Source organism: Equus przewalskii, chromosome 10 (genome assembly GCF_037783145.1).
Source record: "Equus przewalskii isolate Varuska chromosome 10, EquPr2, whole genome shotgun sequence".
NCBI classification, from domain to species: Eukaryota; Metazoa; Chordata; class Mammalia; order Perissodactyla; family Equidae; genus Equus; species Equus przewalskii.
Genome location: NC_091840.1, coordinates 17,963,156 through 17,984,536, shown reverse-complemented (window position 1 = coordinate 17,984,536; position 21,381 = coordinate 17,963,156). Strand labels below are relative to the sequence as shown.

The window sequence follows — 21,381 nt, the reverse complement described above, 5'->3', positions numbered from 1 at the left end:
GCCTTAAAGGTATCATTAACAACAGCGAAACAGCAGGACTGATGACTTAGACTCCTCAGGATTTCTTTAGCCAACTCCACACAAGCATTTACTTCATTTCTTAAGATTAAGATAGCCTGTGGTTTCTGTTTACTCACTCTGGGAATTCTCACGTTTCTAGCAGTTTCACACTTAAGATGCATGACTCTTTTATGAGTTTTTTCTTTAAACTACACCAAAAAAGCACTCTGTGAAATAATGAATTATTAGATTTCAGTGTTACACTTGAAATTACAGGTGAAAAGAAAATTTCTGGAAATGGAATATAAATAGTGTGTTTTTTATGGAAAATAGTTTGTCCTCATTTGGAATGAAAGCCTTAAAAATTATATCTTTTAAGAAAAAATTATGACAATACATTTAATAACTCATGTGAAAGAAATCCCAAGATACAACTAACTCTAACAGAAATTTTAGATTCTGAAGAGGAAGAACCTTTGAGTTGCCAGTAAGATCACTGCTTCTATCTTGATGTCAAGAAGACTCTCTTTCAAATCCTTAAAAGTAATGAGATCCGTGCCTATGGTTAGGCTTGTAGAGACAAGGGGAACTAAGTGTAAACCCTTGACGGCTTAGAGTCTTAACCCTTCTCATCAGAGTAAATTCCTGTCCTAAGAACGGTAGCCCAGTAAAACGTCCTGCCCTTAACCCACTCTTGGAGCATGAGTGAGTGGTAGGGAGATAAGGGGATAAGCTTTGAGCTTCTCCAAGAGGACAATACCATCAAGCACAGCCAGCGTCCAAGCCCTGGGACACATCTGACAAGGACTTTGGAAACTGGCTCCTAATCTTCCCTTCCAAGTCAATAGCTATCAGGATTTGAAATTACTCATATGCACCATAGCAGAGGCAGATGGCAGTGGTAGTGGTGGTGGTGAAACAAGCACAAGGACGGGGAGATAGAAAGGAGAAAATGAAGACTCGCTGCGCACCTACAAAGTACCGGCCTTATCCTCTTCTCCAGTTTCTTAACTTTCTCCAAGTTTAACAACTTCCTCCTATTTGTACTTCTTTCCATTTAAGCCATACTTTCTTTCAAGGACTCTCAACTCGTTGGCCATTTTTTTTTTTTGAGGAAGATCAGACCTGAGCTAACATCTGCTGCCAATCCTCCTCTTTTTGCTGAGGAAGACTGGCCCTGAGCTAACATCCCTGCCCATCTTCCTCTACTTTATATGTGGGACGCCTACCACAGCATGCCTTGCCAAGCGGTGCCACATCTGCACCTGGGATCTGAACCAGCAAACCCCGGGTTGCTAAAGCGGAACGTGCGCACTTAACCGCTGCACCACTGGGCTGGCCCCATCCTTGGCCTTCTTGTACTTCTCTTATACCAATCCCACGAGGCCTGAACACAATACGGCTTTCCTGCACCTATACACTGGCCACAGAGCACGGCCAGAGAAAATGCCGTCACTGTGCCGACCGGTATCTTCAGTTTCATGCTGACCAATTCCAGTGCTACTCTCACTGCTTTCTCAATACTGCATGCCACCCTTTACTTGTTTTTGTTAGTTCCTCTCCCATTCTCCTTAGCAATTATCCAGATCTTCACCTTCTCTTCTCAAGCGCTACCCCATGCCATTCATTCTTAGAGACGATCTAGATTCCTACTTCGCATATTTAAAAACAAAGACTATCAGGTATGACCTCCCTTTAGCTCCCTGCTCCTCTATCTACAAATTTATCTGCAGATACATTCACTCTCAACTTCAGCACTAGTTCTCAAAGGAGGAGTTTCCTTCCTCTTCTCCAAGGTTTAAACTGCAATTACGTGTTTGTATACTTCCTTCTCTACTAGACTGGGAACCACTCAAGGGGAGGCGCCACATGTATCATCAATCCTGAATCACAAACACCCAGCATAATGCCTAGCACATAATATGCACTCAATAAATGGGTGAATAAGTAAATTGTTGATTCTTTTCCTACAAAACCCAAAGAAAATGAGGGAGAGAAGACTGTCTAAAAAAATTACTTAAAGCTCTTAATTTATTGAACACTGTTTCCTTTCATAGCCGAACTAATTTAAATACCCTAAAAACACACTTACAATGACTAGGACTTCACAAATTTAACAAACTGGTGATATATAAATGCTAGATATAGAAATGATATATAAATACACGATATATAAAGATTAGAACCTTAACTCTGTAACTCTGTTTTTGTATGTGGAAAATGCTCAATTTAATGTGTTTTGAATAAATTGACTCAGATCTTCTAAAATAAATAATTCACAAAATATTACCATGAAGTTTGAAAGAAAGAGATAAATACATATCCATGGCACTTGTTACATATAATACAGATCTCTGAAATGACAGATCTATTCAATATACATCAACGGGAACGTCACAGAAGCTCTAGTTTGCATTAGAACTATAATTCTTTTAGGATCGCAAGAAAACACATCAAAAATATACACTGACATGTCAAGATTTTCAAAATCCACTTCCACAAAGGAAGTAGTTACTTGAATAAGCTGTGGAAACGGGACTTTGTTATTACTATTATAGCCTATTCTGACTTATTAAATAAGCATTGGTCTCTAATTTTAAATGACTCATAAAAACTCTTCATAAGTAATTCCATTCAACAAAAGTGTACTAAGCTCCTGTTTGGACTAGGCACGAAATAGGTGTTAGGGATACAAACATGAAAAAGGCAGTCCCTACCTGCAGGGCATTTCTGGTTTAGTAGAAAAGACAGAAACAAAAATAGGTTATCTACAATATATTATGACATTATCAGAGAGATGTGTGAAATGTTTTTGGAACCTAGCCAAGAGAGACTGCTTCTGTCAGGTTGATGGCAGCACATGAGGGATGGACACAGGGGAAGAGGTGACATTCAGTCTTGGCCTTGAAGGACAGGAGGCTCCTGGCTGGGCAAGGGAGAGGAAACGGCACCTAAAGAGACAGACTAGCATGATCAAAGGCACAGAGGTATGGATGTAGAAGCTGTCCTCTCAAAACAGCCAGTAGCAACCTGTTGTGGCTGGAGCCTTGGAGGAAAGGAAAGGGGAGTGCCTGGAGATGAGGCTGACAGATTCTCAACTATGGAAGGCCTTCACACCACACCCAGGAGTTTTTCATTTGTTTCATAAAACCCCTGAGGTTTTTAATGAGGGAAGGTGCACAATAAGATTTGTGTTTAAAAACTAACTCTGGGGGTAGAGTGGAGGAAGGACTAGAAAACAAAGAGGCAGAGGGTGGTAGTCTAGTTGGAGGAATGTTCTCAATCTTTTTCTGGGGACACTGCCTCACTGGCTGGCTCTGCAATTGACCAATTAAGCTTTCATATCACTCCAAGTCCTTTGGAAGCGGAGGTTCAGAGGCCTCACGAGGACACTTCCCTACTGGTGCCCCTGCTGATGCCCCAGCTTTCTCCTGAGCTTCTCCAGGACATTAAAGCACGACTCTGATGTTAGGGAATCTCTGATCTCTGGCGGCTGGACTGTCTGACTGCTGAACTGCATTGATTGCTGTTACTTTTTTTTCCTCTATGTCTTACATGCCCCCTCAGTACTCAGAGATCAGTGCCCTGGGTTAGGGAACTAAATAGCAAGGGAAGGCATGGAAAAAGGAGAAATCAGTGAAACTGACTCGTGTAAATTGTCATATTCTCTCATTCTCTCTCTCTCTTTCCCATGGAATAGTCAGTCAAATGTGCCTCCCCAGAACAATGCACATGTACCAAAAATCTGCATGTAATTTTGAGGGAATTCTTAGATCTTCTGAGGTCCATTCATGGAATCCAAAATTAAAAACTACTGAAATAATCCAGACAAGAGACTAGGAATCGAAAGAGGTAATAGGTGTAGGAAATAGTAGTAAGAAAAGAAAGGAAGATGTGGGAGAGATTCATGAGAGCTTAGTGACCAAACGAAAATAAGAGAAGGAGAAGAGTCAAGGATGACCTTAAGCTATCCAGCCTGGGCACACAGGTAAAATGATGACAACCTCAGAAGGTAACCAAGAAGATGGCAAGAGGAGAGCAGAGGAAATCATAACTTTGGTTTTAGCCCCAAGGCATTCAAGATTCCAGCAGTAATGTCCATTAAAAAAACAGGCTGAAAGCTCAGAAAAGCTATCAGGACAACTGGTTCAATATTTTTGAATGCCTGCTTTGGGCACAAGAAAAGCCACAAAAAGTTTTAAGCAGAAGAATGTGACAACAGGGACCCATGCTGCACAGAGAGAGGATGAGGCCTGGAAAGAGAACACTAGATTTAAAAATCAGGAAGTTCATGCTGATCTGGGTCACAGGGTCTCAGATTGGGTCAGACCAATTGGGGTTAGGGTATGAGAAAGCAGTTAAGCAGTATAAGCAGAGACAGACAAAGATCATACTTTCAGGAAGTCTGGCAACATAGAGGAGGGATGTAGGGAGGCAGAGTGGAAGGACACCTCTTTCTGAGACTAGTTAAGTAAAGAGGAGAGGAAGTAAGCTGAGGTTATGCCTGTGTTCTGTTTACTATGTAAAGTAGGGGCTTAGGTCATCTACAAAATGAGGGATGAGGAGGTGATATTGCAAAACATGGTGAAGGTTAGGAAAGAATGTGGGGAAGTGGAAAAATGTGTGGGGAAATGTGCCTGAGCAGGCAGATACCATTAGGTAAGTGAACTTGGCATACGAAATTTAGGTCACTGAGGAACTCTCCTCTCTGTTGGAATTACATAAGCAACTTACGGTGGTAGGTAAGATGTGGATTCTTACTTAATTCTATAAATACAAATTCATCAAAGCTGGCATAAGAATCTTGACTTCTTTGGTTTTAACCGTCTCTTTTTTTCAAAACTGAATCTATTTTTTTTGCTGAAGAAGATTGGTCCTGAGCTAACATCTGTGCCAACCTTCCTCTTTCTTTTTTTTTGGCTTGAGGAAGGTTAGCCCTGAGCTAACATCTGTGCCATTCTTCCTCTATTTTGTATGTGGGTCACCACCACAGCATGGCTGACAAGTGGTATATGTTGGTGCCTGGGATATGATCTTGTGAACCCACCAAAGTGGAGTGCATGGAACTTTAACCACTAGGCTACAAGGCTGGCCCCCCGAAACTGAATATTAAAGTTTAGCAACATGAGATAAACAACAGCATTAAGTTAATTTAATTTGAAATCAACATATTTATGGCTCAATTCTATTATCTAATTTTCTCATCCAAAGTGTGAGGTCAAAACTATCACATGACTTGTTCTCAACATTTTCCCTCCATTCTCCATAAAGTTTGAGGCTATAATCTTCATTTCTAAATCATCTGCATACTTTTTCCTTCTTCTATAACTTAGATAAGTAAGAACTACTGTGGGCTAATAGTATAATCAAACATAGTTCCAAAAGCATTTCTTCTTTAATTTCCTGCGTTCAATTACTTAACTGCTTGTTTTATTAGGTGCTCCTGTTAATCATCTTCTTAAAAACATCTAATTTTATTTGAATGAGGCACAAACATATCAACAACTCTTGGTTATAGTAACATAAAGGAAGGTGGTAGTGAAAAGCATAATCCAAAATGACCAAAAACAGATTTATATATATGGTTTTGGAATTTAAGTTGCTAATTATATTTGAATATAGGAGTAAATGAAGTTCCAGGATATCATATTATTTCACCTATTAAACAAATGCTACATTTGGTAGTAGGAAGATGAGGAAGTTCTCTTCTGATTGGTTCCATTTTCTTAGTGAAATAAAGATTCCAAGTTATCAGCTCCTGGTGAGAATGGAAGAAGGGAAGAGGTGGTATTGGAGGTCTGAAGAGAATGGAGAGGAGAACTAGTCATCTCAGAGAGTAGGAGAGTAAATTGACTAGACTAGGGAACCACAGAAGGAACACCAGGAAATAATGATTCCAAGAAATACTGAAGACCCACTGGAGATTTGATTCTTAAATTTAAAGTGAGATCAAACACCACGGTTTTGTGTTTTTCTTAAGTCATATTTAACAGCCTGGGTACTGTTAGAGGAGGCAGATGGCTGAGACACATTTGGGGCTTTGACACATGTAGAAGATGAGAAGCGAGGCCATCAGGGGTGCATGCGAGGAAGATAAATGTGATAGACCATAGAATTTAAGCTCAGTAAAGAGAGAAGAGAGGACAAAAAGGCTGGGAAGTGACAGAGTAAATTAACTAGAAAGTCCCATGAGATCAAACTTGCTGGAGCTGGGGTGAGGGGAATGCTAGAAGTAAGCAAGGAACAAGCAGGAGGTGGCTAGAGAGCAGGATGCTTAAAATGGAAATCTCAGAAGTGGTGGTTGCTGGTAATGGCAAAGACTTGGGTATGAACAAAGAGTGGGTGGCTGAGATGGAATGAAGGAAAGTTCAATAGAAATGAGGCAGTCAGAGAATTGTGAAGATAGACTGTTGAACAAATCACCAACGAGGACAATAAAATCAACAATGACACATAGATAAATAAAACACACAGAGAAGATTAGTCAGGAAAAGCAAGTAAGCCAGACAGCTTCTTCATCTGTTCATTCTTCTCTAGCAGAGCTATTCTTTTCTCTCATTTTTTTTCTCCAAATGTTAGTGACAATGAGAAGTATTAATGTTTATTAATACGTCATTAAGTAATAGCTATTACTAAAGGTATGAATAATATAAAATGCCAAAGAAATAAACGTAGCAAATGACAGTGTTATTGTTTACTAAGGATTTAAGTGAATGAGACATTGGAACCCCTCTTTAAGACTATCTTCTGTAAAGAATTTAATATAACGCTTGTTTGTATCTCGTTCTAGACACCTTGTCATAAAGTATTTTTAATGATTTCCTAGAATGTGAACCACGAAGCTCCATTTTAATTATGTTTCACAACAGATATATGTCAAAAGGATGAAAGTATGATTTGTGGTCAGGTGCCAGATAGGTGAGGAGTGACTGGATAAATGCATTAGGAAATAAATCAAGTGAAAAATCTCTAGAGAACATTAAAAATCACTAAGAGCCCCACTTTTCTGACTGGTGGTTCTCAGACTTAGATATCACAAACTAGCAAAAGAACTTCTTTAAAAAAACTAGGGAGGAGTCCTGTCATTGAGTTGCTTGGTTTTATTTTGCAAGGTAAAGATTTCTTAAAAACAAATCAAACCTGACATCATCTATCACCACGATCTGATATAATAAAATATATTTTAATATCAAAAGGTAGGACGGACATAATCTCAGAATAAAGGACGGCCTTTTGTGTTAAATAAACCAAGGTCTGTGTACATTGTGTAAAATAGGGGCTCTGGAGTCAGCCTGCCTGGATTCAAATCCTGGGTCTTCTACTTGGTAGCTAGAAAAAAATAACAGCAACTAGTTCAGAAGGTTATTATAAGGATTAAATATAATGCACATAAAGCACTTTGCTTACTTCCTGGCACATAGTAAGAGCCCATAAATACTGGCTTTAATTAATATTAGCTTATTTTTTATCATCTTGCTGTAGAGGAGTGACGAAATGGAACCTGACTCCCAACTGGCATGTGAGAATTAGATCACTGTTAGTTGATCGTAAAGTTTGAAAATAAGTGACTATTTTGCTTATGAAATTTTTTCTGAGACTATTATGACCATCCGGCCCCTTAAAACTTTATCTAAAACTATTGCCACTTGAATGTTGCAAATTATAGTATCCATTTCATTGATGAACCTCAAGCTCAAATGAGCACAGCAGTAAATAAATTGGACCACAGCAAGTTCATACAGATTTTACTCTCTCTTCCAGGTGGATTACTATCAGAGTCAATCCTGCCTGCTTCTCTTATGCCTCAGGCAGAGTCAATTCATACCTATTTCTCAAGCTTTCCAAGCTCATTTAGGGTCAATATGTAGCTCATCCATGAAAACCAAGCTACCATGCTTATCACGCACACATCCAATCATCTTTTCCTGACTGTTCTATAATAAGTATGTTTGATTTCTAAAGTTCCCCATATCTCTCCATTTGCAACCACTCTTATAGGCCCTAACTGCCAGATATTAGAAAGCTGAGATTCCCCTTTCTTACGGAGCAAACACCTTGCCCCACTGGCATTCACCTGGGATGATTTGGTTCTACAGGGAGGAACTGGGGCCATTTCTGGGCACTTCACCCAAAAGGGTATTTGCAATGCTAGGTTACCACAGCCCATCCTTTACCTCTTAGTTTGAGGTAGATTAGTATGACATGCCTTCTCACTTTAGTTTACTTCTAGCTACCACTCTCTCAGCTGAATTAGCAATTTTCCACATTATACAAAATTGGGAATACTTTTTGAGCCCCAGGTGTTGATATCCAGTGATTATAATCCCACAAATTTTGATGAGGAGAACTTTAAGAGTCTTTAAGGCATGTGCTACAAATAGCTTGAAATGATTTCTGATCTAGAAGTCTAAGTAGAATAGGACTTTATCCACCATAATAAGGCTTATCCAACTCCTCTGATGAAAACGACACATGAAAAGATTTATAAGACATCTAATATATTCATTATAATCTTTTTTCTTAAAATAGCTCATTGAAAAATACGTAGTCTTACTTCTGTAATAAAATGAATAAACCAATGTTTACTGTTTACAATCTTTCAAAACACTATCAAAAGATAAGTTTGTATTTGCTAAGCTCTTCTATTTTAAAAAAGTGTATTTTCTTTGTTTTCCTGAGATGGTATCAGGGGCAAGCTGCACTGAGGAAAAATCATCAGTCAACTTTTAGGTATCCAAAAGGGAAAAAAATTATAGCAAACACTAATTTTACACAAGAAAGAGCAGAATGATAATAAATTAGAAGTGATATCTGTCAAATTAGCATCAGGACAAGAAGCGTTTAATTCATTTTGTGGACAACATAATCTATAGAGAGAGAGAGAGGAGTGAAGTGAGTTTTGAATGATAAATGATGTTTAAAGGGAAAGCCCAAGTAGCTTCCAGTTCAAATGCAGACAGATTCGCCATGTTTGCCAAAGAGGGAGGCCATCAACAGACTAGCGGCAAGTCAGGACATATTCACAAGTCTTGCAAGCTTCTCTCTGCAGTTGTGCAAACCAGATTTGACTGCTTGTTTGTAAATACTGCATGCACTTGTAGAAAAAACAATCACAGATTATTATTATTTGATCTTTTGTTTCAAAGTTTGCATAATTCCAATTTCTCCTAGAATCATGAGTATTTTCTTAGTTCTGTTCAACTTATCATTTTAATAGTATGCTATGATTATTTACTCTCAGAAACAGTTTTGAATTTTCCAGCCATGCAATGAGGACTTTGAGCATAACTTCCATCAACTCATAATACAGGACAGGCTTTTGTTTGTTTGTTTCAAAGACTGTCAATCACCATCTAAAACAGGTTATCATCTGTATTTGCTTAGCTGTGCACTTATCAAATCTTTCAGAAAAGGAAATACTTAAGACTAAAAATACAACTTCTGACCCTATTTGAGCAGTCAGGTCTTTGATCATCCATTCCCTGGATATCATTTTGTCTAGCAGAGACTTGCTGTTGCCCTACCAACTTTAAAATACCAAGATCACTTTGAGTTCTGTTACTATAAAGTGAAAAAGGCCTATTCCCTGAGCAGCAAGCAGCTGTGCAAGATATCTTACCACCTGACTGGTCCACATCCAAATTAGTCAACTGAGATTTAATATAGATCTTCTTACTAGATAGCCTAGAACTAAAGATGGGGTATGTGTAGCAACTCTCCAAACTAATTTTTGCTGACACCCCCACCCTTTGACACTCCCTCCTAGGGTGTGGCCTGGTATTTCATGAATTCTTGATGACAAAGATCACGCTTCTACTACAGCAGGTCCTGCCTTGCTGCCATCTGGCAGCATGTATCCTTATAGGTTTTAGAATTTTTTCAGCTTTTCCTTTCTTCTTTTGTCCTCTGTCCCTTAGCTTTAAACTCATTTTACTCACTGCTCTATAAGGCCTCTGATTCAGACTAGCAAATATCTTGTCTTCTCTAGCAGACAACTTACTTTTTCTTTTCCTACCCCTGGAACTCATACTCACTTTAACAGTTCATGTTCCTCAGAAATCACCTCCTTAATTAATGCCACTTAACTCTGATCACATTTAACTCTGTTAATACCACCTAGCTCTGAGCACATCTTTGGGTTCTATTCTTCAATACTTACTGTAGCAGTCATCAAACTTTAATGTGTGCTAACCTCTAAAGGAGTTTGTGAAAAAGCAGATTTCCAGGCACTGCTCCTAGAAATTCGAATTCATTAAGTCTGGAGTGGAGTTCAGGAAGCTGAATATTTAACAAGCCCCTTCAAGTGATTCTAATGCAAGCCAGAGACACCTTGAGAAACATCATTCATAGTTACAACTGACACTATATTAAGTTGCCTTCTAAGAGTTCTTAGTCTTTTATTTTATTTAGTGCATATGTTCTACAGCCTCAATTAAATCGTAAGCTGATAAGGATATATTTTTTATTCTTTGACAAGTTGTAGCTGTAGAACAGCAAAGAGCTATTCTAACAAGATAAAAGGTATCAAGAATTAATGTAAGATTTCTGTACTGGAGTACAACTGGGGGAAATATGGCTTTGTGAGAGATGACTTGGGGGTTTTACTCAACAGTAAATTCAATATGAGTCAGGATAGAATGTGGATGTCAAAAACGTTAATGCAATTTCAGCCTGCATTAAAAGAAGACTGATGTTTTGAACAAAGGATGGATAGTTCTGGTCTATTTTATAACAGGGACCACACTTGCAGTACTCCACTGATTTCTGGGTTTCACAACTTAAGGCGAATATAAACAAATGTTAAAGTTCAGAGAAATGTGAATAAGATAGTAAAGGGCTAAAAATCAAGTTACAAAAGGATTGGCTGGAGGAACCAACAAGACTGGGAGATTTAGCTGAGAAAAGATAAATCTCAGGGGAGTTTATTCTGGACAGAGTAGCTTTCTTCACATACCTCAAGAGCTTTCCTAGCGAAGCTGGATTATCCTTGTTCTGTATAGTCTTGGGAGAGAACTAGAGCTTGTAGTAGAAGTTACAAGTTTATACCTCTCACCTTAACGTAAGGAAGACTCAACTTCAACCTACGTTGTTCAAAAACTGGAATGCAGCATTCGGAGAAAATCAGTTTCCTGTCACAGGAGGAATTCAAGCTTAGCCTAAGGAACTTGGCAGAAGTTATTCAGCAGAAATGGAGAGAAAAGTAAAACAAACAACAATCTGTGAACTAAATGACTTTAATGATCCCCTGCAATGCTGAGATTCCACAAGTCCTTTGATATTCCCTGACAGAACCAGGTAGTTTTGCAAAGAGAGTGAGGTTTGGAATAAACATTCCAGGATGGGAAGGAGACTGAAGAGGAGGAAGATAGTAAGCAGGCTATTGCTGTAGGTCAAGTGTAATTTACTGAAGCTGTGAAAAAGATCCAAAAACAAAGCAGAAAAAAATATTAGAAGTATTCAATAATGGGTTTGAAAAATACATGCACATAAATATAGCCAAATGATCTGTGACAAAGGAGCAAAAGCAATACAATGGAGCAAAGATAGTCTTTTCAACAAAAGGTACTGGAATAACCAGACATCCACACGCAAAAGAAGTTAATCTAGACACAGATCTTACACCCTTCACAAAAATTAGTGCAAAATGGATCACAGACCTAAATGCAAAATGCAAAACTATTAAACTCCTAGAAGATAACTAGGAAAAAATCTAGATGACCTTGGAAATGGCGACAGCTTTTTAGCTATAATACCAAAAGCATGATCCATGAAAGAAACAGTTGATAAACTGGACTTCATTAAAATTAAAAATTTCTGCTCTGTGAAAGACAATGTCAAGAGAATGAGAGGACAAGCCACAGACTGGGAGAAAACATTTGCAAAAGACACATCTGATAAAGGACTGTTATGCAAAACATACAAAGAACTCTTAAAATTCAACAATAAGAAAACAAACAACCCAATTAAAAAGGGGGCCAAAGATCTTAACAGACACTTCACCAAATAAGATATACAGATGGCAAATACATACGAAAAGATACTCTACATCATATGTCAACAGAGAAATGCAAATTAAAACAACAATGAGATAACTACTACACACCTATTAGACTGGCCAAAATCCAGACGATAACACCAAATGCTGATAAGAATATGGAGCACAGGAACTCTCATTCATTGTGGGTGGGAATGAAAAATGGTACAGACACTGCAAGACAGTTTGGCAGATTCTTTTTTTTTTAAATGATAGGACTCGTAATTTTTCTTTTTTTAAAAAGTGGCCCTCAGCTAACATCTGTTGCCAATCTTCCTCTTTTTTTTTCTTCTCCCCAAAGCCCTCCAGTACATAGTTGTATATTCTAGTTGCAGGTCTTGTAGCTCTGCTGTGTGGGACTCTGCCTCAGCATGGCTTGATGAGCAGTGCTAGGTCTGCCCCCAGGATCCGAACCGGAGAAAACTCTGGGCTGACGAAGAGGAGTGCATGAACTTAACCACTCAGCCACAGGGCCGGTCCCAGTTTGGCAGATTCTTACAAAACTAAACCTATTCTTTCCATATGATGTAGCAATCATGCTCCTTGGTATTCACCCAAAGAAAGTGAAAACTTATATCCACAGTAAAACCTGCATGTGGATGTTTATAGGAGCTTTATTAATAATTATTCATAATTGCTCAAACTTGGAAAGCAATCAATATGTCCTTCAGTAATAGATGTCCTTCAGGTGAATAGATAAATAAACTGTAGTACATCCAGACAATGGAATATTACTCAGCCAAAAAAGAAATGAGCTATCAAAGCCATGAAAAGACATGGAGGAACCTTAAATGCATATTACTAAGTGAAAGAAACCAATCTTAAAAGGCTATATACTGTATGATTCCAACTATATGACATTCTGGAAAAGGCAAAACTATGGAGACAGTAAAAAGATCAGTGGTTGCTTGGGATGGGGGGGACACAGAGGGTTTTTAGGGCAGTGAAAATACTCTGAATGACACCATAATGATGGATACATGTCACTGTACACTTGTCCAAACCCACAGAATGTACAACACCAAGAGTGAACCCTAATGTAAACTATAGACCTTGGGTGATTATGCTACATCAATGTAGGTTCATCAATTGCACCAAAGGTACCAATTTGGTAGGGGATGCTGATGATGGGGGAGGCTGTGCATGTATGGGGACATGGTTTATACGGGAAATCTCCGTACATTCCCCTCAGTTTTGCTGTGAGCCTAAAACAGCTCTAAAAACATCAAGTCAACAAAAAAGAAAGAAAAAAAGCATGCAAAACAAAGAAAAAAGGGAAGAAAACATGACTCCAAGAACCTAGACAATAAAGGTAACTAGGAAGAGAGAACTATTTGTGACATGGGGAAAAATGTTTAATAAATGTAACAAAGTTTTGAACATTTCAAGAATTCATTTCAGTAAGAATTCTAATGGGAGATGGTGAAAGCATTTGGCGATACAGCTATATATTACATATAGTAAAGGTAATCTAAAAATCACCATTACATGCTTGGATAAAAGGGATTAGACTCCAGAAAATAGTGAAGCTTATTCTAGAGAATGAGACGTATGGTTTCACATCCAAGTTGTGAAATCCGGAATAAAAAAACTCAGTAATAAAGCAAATCATTTCAAGTGGCTAAATCAAGAAGCCTAAAGGGCACCAGACAGGAAATAAGGCAACTTGGATTCTAGCACCTACCGTGACTTTAGCTTAAATAAATTGCTTGCCCTTAGAGGGCCCCAATGTCCTCATTTATAAAATAAGAATGACATGGACAAGATCAGCATTTCTCAAATTGGTGTTCCCTGGAATGTTAATAAGTATATCTATATGTAAGTATGGTTTTAAATAAATGTAAGTAAACTGGAAAAGTGTTAGACCAGATAATTTCTAAGGTCTCCTACTCTAACATGGTCTAATTCTGATTCAAATATACAGCTACCTTAATGTATTTATATCTACTTTTATCTCATAAAGAGAACTATTAGATAATGCAAAATGGGTGCCAATCCTTTTGAGTAAATTTCATACCTTGACAGCGGCAATTGAGAGCAGAAAGCAAAGGGTCTAATAGCAAGACAGGCAAAAATAGTGTTTGAGAAAGAACTAAATAACTAAAGTAATACATTTAAACAATGTCTTTCACTCTGTTTCTGTCTATCCTTCTAAATGATCTTTCCCTTCAAATTCTTATATGAGTTGATAAAAATAGAATTACTCAAATACAAATTCAATCTATTTTTTTAATTCTTTTTTTTTTTTTTTTGAGGAAGATTAGCCCTGAGCTAACTACTGCCAATCCTCCTCTTTTTGCTGAGGAAGACTGGCCCTGAGCTAACATCCATGCCCATCTTCCTCTTCTTTATACGTGGGACGCCTAACACAGCATGGCTTTTGCCAAGCGGTGCCATGTCCGCACCCAGGATCCAAACTGGCGAATCCTGGGCCGCTGAGAAACAGAACGTGTGAACTTAACTGCTGCGCCACTGGGCCAGCCCCTTAATTCATTTTTAGATAAAATGGAGAAAAGGATTCAACCTTTGGACTGTGGCAATAAACTATCGTCTTTCTCTCCTTATGTTGACACAGTATCCCACCTGGAGTTATTTCTACTTATAAGACAAATCTGAAATTTGAACAGCTGAGTTCTATGTCATCCAGTATCACACATGGTCAGTCTTCCACAGACAGATAAAGATCAGACTACAGAGAATTTATAATTCAGTAAAGTAAGTCTTCCCTATTGGTTGCCAAACGAAGAGTTACAAAGGAAGCCAAAATAATCAGGGAACAGACAGAAAAGCAAGAAGAACCAATAAAGAGAAGTTTTGTACAAAGAAAAGTCCAGTAACACAGGAAAAGTGTCAGGCAAAAAAGTGGTTGTGGATCACCATGGAAATGTCCCTGAAATGCACTAATAATCTGCAATTTGGATAATTCTCCTATGTATACCTGAGATTTTTTTTTTTTTTTAAAGATTTTATTTTCTCCTTTTTCTCTCCAAAGCCCCCTGGTACATAGTTGTATATTCTTCGTTGTGGGTCCTTCTAGTTGTGGCATGTGGGACGCCGCCTCAGCGTGGTTTGATGAGCAGTGCCATGTCTGCGCCCAGGATTTGAACCAACGAAACACTGGACCGCCTGCAGCGGGGCGCGCAAACTTAACTACTCGGGCACGGGGCCAGCCCCTATACTTGAGATTTGATTGAATATATCTAACATGTGGATTAGCAGCATACTAATTATAGGTTTATCCTATGGTAACCATTCATTATCAAAAGGCTCTTAAGTCTTGCTAAGTTTTCTCCCTCATGACGGGATTCTATGCAGAATTTTAAAAATCAAAGCACTTTTTAAAGAAAAAATCATATCATTGTGGATAAATTTGAGTAAATACACGTATAAACAATATAGAAATTCAAGCTATTGATGTGTATATCTTTATACAACAGTTTTCAGTCACTCTGGAATAGGTCTCAAACTACTACTTGCCCAGAGAAAAGGTACTATATTAAAGCCAGAGGTGTTAGTGAAGAACTTAGTCACAAATAAATCTTTGAGTATTGAATACATTATCCACAATAACTTTGATATATGGAAGGGATTCACTGCTGTCTACTCTAACATCTTTGAAAAACTTGGAAGAACACCATGCTAATTATTTAAAAAGCAAAACCTAAGTTTCTTGCAGGGCTGTTTTTTTTAAATTATGAATATATTATCAAAGGTAGATTGCTCCCAGTGACAAATCACATGGAACTGAGAAAAGTCTTGTTTGAATCATGGTAGAAGTATTCTCCTAAACAGTACTGTGTTAAGTTCTGGGCAGCTTTTGGCCAACATTATTGCTAATTCTTTCTTCCACTTTCCTTCCTGCAACATCCTATTCTCTATTGTGTCTATCAAGATGGCTGCTGTTTATCTCAGTTAGTACATCACATGTAAGAAACTGACAAGATTTATAGAAGGCGTAGAGCATTTATCAACTCTGATGGAATGTGATAAAAAGTAAATATAAATCAGCCAAAGTATGAGTTCACAAATAAAGAAAAAATATTTCTAAGTGTCCCCTTGACTACCTTATCAACAAACACTGTTCAAAATGGGTAATTACAAAACAGCATAAGAGGATAATCTAAGGCGTGTTAGCTATTTTCAACAGCAACAAAAGTTTAAGATAAGGAAATATATTTAAACATTTGATTAAAGGTAATGGATTAAAGATTTTGCCTTTCACAGAGCTATAAAAGTAGCTTTTGGCAATATAGTGATACCAATCACCTTCCATCTACAGAGTGTTTTATAGTGAACCAAGTACTGTGTTAGAAAATTTATACACATTAATGCTACCCTGACAATAACATACAAAGTAAATAACTTTGCAGGTGAGGGTACCAAGGCTCAGAAAGTTTAGGGCCCAAGGCCCTTAGCATTAAGAGGACCAGGGCCACACAAGTGATAAGTGGTAGTGGCAGGCTCATAGCCAGCTATGTTTCGCTATGCCCAAGAGCTTCTTCCTGCTGAGGAAGAGATGCTAATCTACCATTACAGGGTTTATCTAGATATAATTTTGCTAATGCTATTTATCTTTTTGAAAAATAAAATGTTATCTATATGTTCTTTCATAGAAAAAAGTCCAAGATACACTATTAAGTAAAGAAAAAAGCATAGAGCAGTGACTAGTATGATCCTATTTCAACAGAAAAATAAATCTATACATGAATACACAGAGTCATAAACATATATGTGTACAAATGCTTAGGAAAAGGTCTGAAAAGATTCATACCAATCACTTTATCATGACTACCTCTAGGAGAGGGAGTAAAATTGGGATGGGTAAAATTCACTTTTTATTATTCTGCATATCTGTTGTTGTACAAGGATGTATCACTCTTCTAATTTGTAAAATAGAAAACACACATGTGCATGCCTACATGCACGCACGCATGCACGCACACACACAATACTGACTTGATGCCCTTAAGTTTGAACACTGTTGTTTAGCACCCTCACATAAGAATGGCAGTTCCCAACGAAGCAGATGGCAGGTAACAAGTGCCTAAGCAAAACACTTTTCCCCTTCTTATCCCTGGAGCCTAGTTCCATTTGGGACCAATACAAGAAGTCTTTCCTAGATTAAGAAGGAATCTGGGCCGGCCCTGTGGCCGAGTGGTTAAGTTTGCGCACTGCACTTTGGTGGCCCAGGGTTTCACCAGTTTGGATCCTGGGCGGAGACATGACATAGCTCATCAGGCCATGCTGAGGCAGCATCCCACATAGCACGACCAGAAGGACCTACAACCAGAATATACAACTATGTACTGGAGGGCTTTGGGGAGAAGAAAAAAAAAAAGAAGACTGGCAATGGTTGTTAGCTCAGGTGCCAATCTTTTTTTATTTTTTTAAAAAGAAGGAATCTAAGAGGACCTACACAGATTTAGGAAAAAACTATAAACATCATATCTGCTCTGACTTTTAAAGACATGGCTCAAGTCTTTACTTCTTCAATGCTTCTGCTGCTTCCCCATGTTCCCTGCTTTGCTAATTTTCACAATATACCTTATGCTTTACACAATACTGGGATGTTTTGAAATGAGCAAATATAGCATTATTCCCAAATACGCTGTAAGCATGATGAGAACAGGATTTGGGTCTAACTGTCTAAGTGTTCTACAACTGAGATCACTCAAGTTCTTGGCATTTATTCATTTCTTGAAAACTCACATTATGAGCTAGGCAGCACACCAGGAGCAGAAGATACACTAGTGATCAAAATGAACAAAACAAGGTCTCTTCCTTACTGAATTTATATTATGCTTGTAGGGCTACAGACATGGGGGTGGGGAGGGTTGGAATACAGACACGTAATAAGCAACTATATTACAAGGTAATAATGTATAAATAAGCAACTATATTACAATGTAATAATGTATAAAAGAACATACGAAATTATTGGAAAGCACAGGAGAGGCAGTAAAGCCAAAGCATTCTGGAAAAAGCGAGATCAAAGCTGAAGCCTAAAGGATGAACAGGAAACAAATAAAAAGATGGTGAAAAAATACCCTTGGATATACAGGTAAGAGAGAAGAACATGGCAAATTAGAGGAACTGAAAATAGCACAGGTTGGCTGGAACCCAGAGCATGGGGGAGGGGGCACAGACTGAGAGAAAAGGCGGGAAAGACTGGCAGGGGCCAGACCACATAGGGCTTGTAAGCCACGGAAGGAGTTAAGGAGGGCTACTAAAGAGTTTAACCAGTGGAGTGACAGGATCAGACTTGCCTTTTTATAAAAATTGCTCCAGTTACAGTGTGGAGAATGGATTAGAAAAGGGCAAGGCTGAAGGCTTAGGGAGCAATTCAGGCGAGAGATAATAGTGTCCTGAAGGAAGGCAGTGGCGGGGGAGATGGAGAGAACGGGACAGATCTGAGATCCTGAGGAGACTGCAGCGCACGGTCTATTTTGTGACCAAATGGAAATGAGTGGTGAGGGAACGAGAGGAGGTAAAGAAGGTGCCCAGATTTCCAGCTAGAGCATTGCGTGAGACAGAAAACAGAAGTAGGAGCATGTTTAGGGAGGATGGAGGCGGCACTGAGCAAGTTTAACTTTGAACTTACTGAATGATCATGAGATAGCCACTGAGACTTAGACAGAATACGCATATTTGAGAGTTAATGCCATTAAGATACTAATTGAAGCTACGGAAATGGATGCTATCAATTTTGAGGAGAACAATTACAGGGTGAGGAAAAGAGTAGGTTTAAGACAGACTCCTGAGGAACCTCAAAATTTTAAAGGACACAAAAAAGACTGAAAAGGGACAGAGAGGTATAAGGAAAACCAGAAACCCTTGGAGTGAGAGAAACAACATAAAGAGGATATTTCAAGAAAGACTGCTCAACAGTGTGCATCTTGAACATATGTACGTAGACTGATTGACGCTGGCCCTCAGGAAATAAAAATATCAGCAATGCTTCCTCTCTAGCTTCACTTCAGGTTCCAGTTTCTTTTCGTGGTAATGAAAAGAGTGCAATATATTCTCCACACCCCCCAAACTAGGTCCTCCTGATTTTCTTATTTCTAACATTTTCTCACTGAGACCTGAGTCTCATGTCCAATTCTGTCACCCACAATAATTAATCACCAAATTCTGCCAATTTCGCCTTTGTAATCCTTTTCAAATTTTTCTTCCCTTTCCATTCTCACTGCCACCATCCTAATCCAGGTTCTAAGTACCACACAACTGGACAATTCTATTCTACTAGTCTCCCAGACTATTCAGTTTTTCACCTTTTCACACAGAAAACCAAATTAACTATCCTATAACGTTAATTTTAATTGCTTTATTCTACTGCTGAAAATTCCCCAATGACTTCTTGTTATAACCATTTGTTCAAAAATTTTATTCATGTAGCAAATATTTATGAAGGTCAGTGCTTCTCAAACTATCTATGCTAAGGTCCAGGGGTCTTTTTCTTTTAAGCTTCCAATCCATTGCAGACCAATATATATATTTTTTTATCTTCACACTCTTTATATCAGCTTCATTGAGATATAATTTCAATACCATACAATATACCTATTTAAAGCATTCAATTCAATGTATAGTCACAGAGTTATACAACCATTACCACAATCAACTTTAGAACACTTTCATCCCCCTAAAAGAAACCCCGTCCCCATTAAGCAGTCACTCTCCATTCCTTTCTACTCCTAGGCAACCACTCATCTACTTTCTAGACATTTCATAGAAATGGAATCATATAATACGTGGCAGACCAATATTTTTGTAAAATACAATAAAAAACATTGTGGCAATGTTAAATTGCTAAAAACTTTCTAAATTCTTACTCTCAATTTTATTATTTATCTTATTGTAGGCTGGTAATAATGGTTCACGGTCCAGCAATGGTCTGTTGACCACATTCCAAACAGCCCTGAATTTAATATGTGGATAAAAAGACATTACAGTTTGCCCTCAAAGGCCTCAGAGCAGTGGTTCTCAATGCAGGGCAACTTTGCCATTCAGAGAAGACAGTTTTGATTGTTACATGGGGGGAAGACGGGAACCACTGGCATCGAGTGGATAGAGGCCAGAGATGCTACTAAACATCCTACAACGAACAGGGCAGCCTCCCCCGCCCCAACACAGAATTATCCAGCCTAAAATCTCAAAAATCCTGAGGTTGGGAACTCTGCCTTATGAGTATGATGCAAATGAATAATTATAATACAGTAAGAACAGAGCTAGAGTCTAAGTACACAAAGGGTGCAGGGGAAGCTTAAGAGAAGCACCTGAGTCTGTCTGGAGGGGTAAACAGGAACAGTACCTGCAAAAGAATGTCCTCATCTCCTGAATCATAGCTTTCCACAACCGAAGCCCAACCTAGTTTTCTTTTTTTCTTTTTGAGAAAGATTAGCCCTGAGCTAAGGTCTGCTGCCAATCCTCCTCTTTTTGCTGAGGAAGACTGGCCCTGAGCTAACATCTGTGCCCATCTTCCTCTACTTTATATGTGGGACGCCTGCCATAGAATGGCTTGACAAGCAGTCTGTAAGTCCACACCCAGGATCCAAACCGGCGAACCCCAGGCCACCGAAACGGAATGTGCAAACTTAACCGCTGCACCATTGGGCTGGCCCCCCAACCTGGCTTTTAAATCTAATTTCCTGCTTCTTCCCAACCACAGTTCTGGTAGACTGGGCTAAGTTGTGAATTGTACACCCTGCTTAGTCTGTCACTCTTCCCAGGAGATGGATAACCATTCCTTCCCCCACTCCTATCCAAAATCAGCCAGCATTTAAGGCCTCACTCAAGCTCTGCCTCCTCCACGAAGTCTTCTGTGATGCTCTCTTAAAATTCGTCTAGGAGCTATCACCTATGCCACTCATTTGGCACTTTATCATAGTGACTTTTTTTTTCTAGTGAAGCACGTTAACTTTTATTGTTTTTTAATTTAATGTTTATTGAGTTAATGATAGGTTACAATCTTGTGAAATTTCAGTTGTACATTACTGTTTGTCAGTCATGTTGTAAGTGCATCCCTTCACCCTTTGTGCCCACCGCCCACCCCACGTTTCCCCCAGTAGCTACTAATCTGTTCTCTTTGTCTGCATTTTTAAATTCTTCATGAGTGGAGTCATGAAGTTTTTCTCTATCAGGCTCATTTCACTTAAGATAATTCCCTCAAGGTGCATCCATGTTGTTGCAAATGGGATGATTTTGTTCTTTTCTATGGCTGAGTAGTATTCCATTGTGTGTGTGTGTGTATACACACACCACATCTTCTTTATCCAATCATCTGTTGATGGGCACTTAGGTTGCTTCCACGTCTTGGCTACTGTAAATAATGCTGCAATGCACAT

General features: G+C 38.6%; 1 protein-coding gene across 1 annotated transcript in view; it reads right to left on the bottom strand.

Annotated features, from left to right (window-relative positions):
- The window catches only part of NSF (N-ethylmaleimide sensitive factor, vesicle fusing ATPase), a 142,469-nt gene that overhangs the window by 70,920 nt on the left and 50,168 nt on the right, over positions 1 to 21,381 (bottom strand). The gene's annotated exons all lie outside the window — the stretch shown is intronic.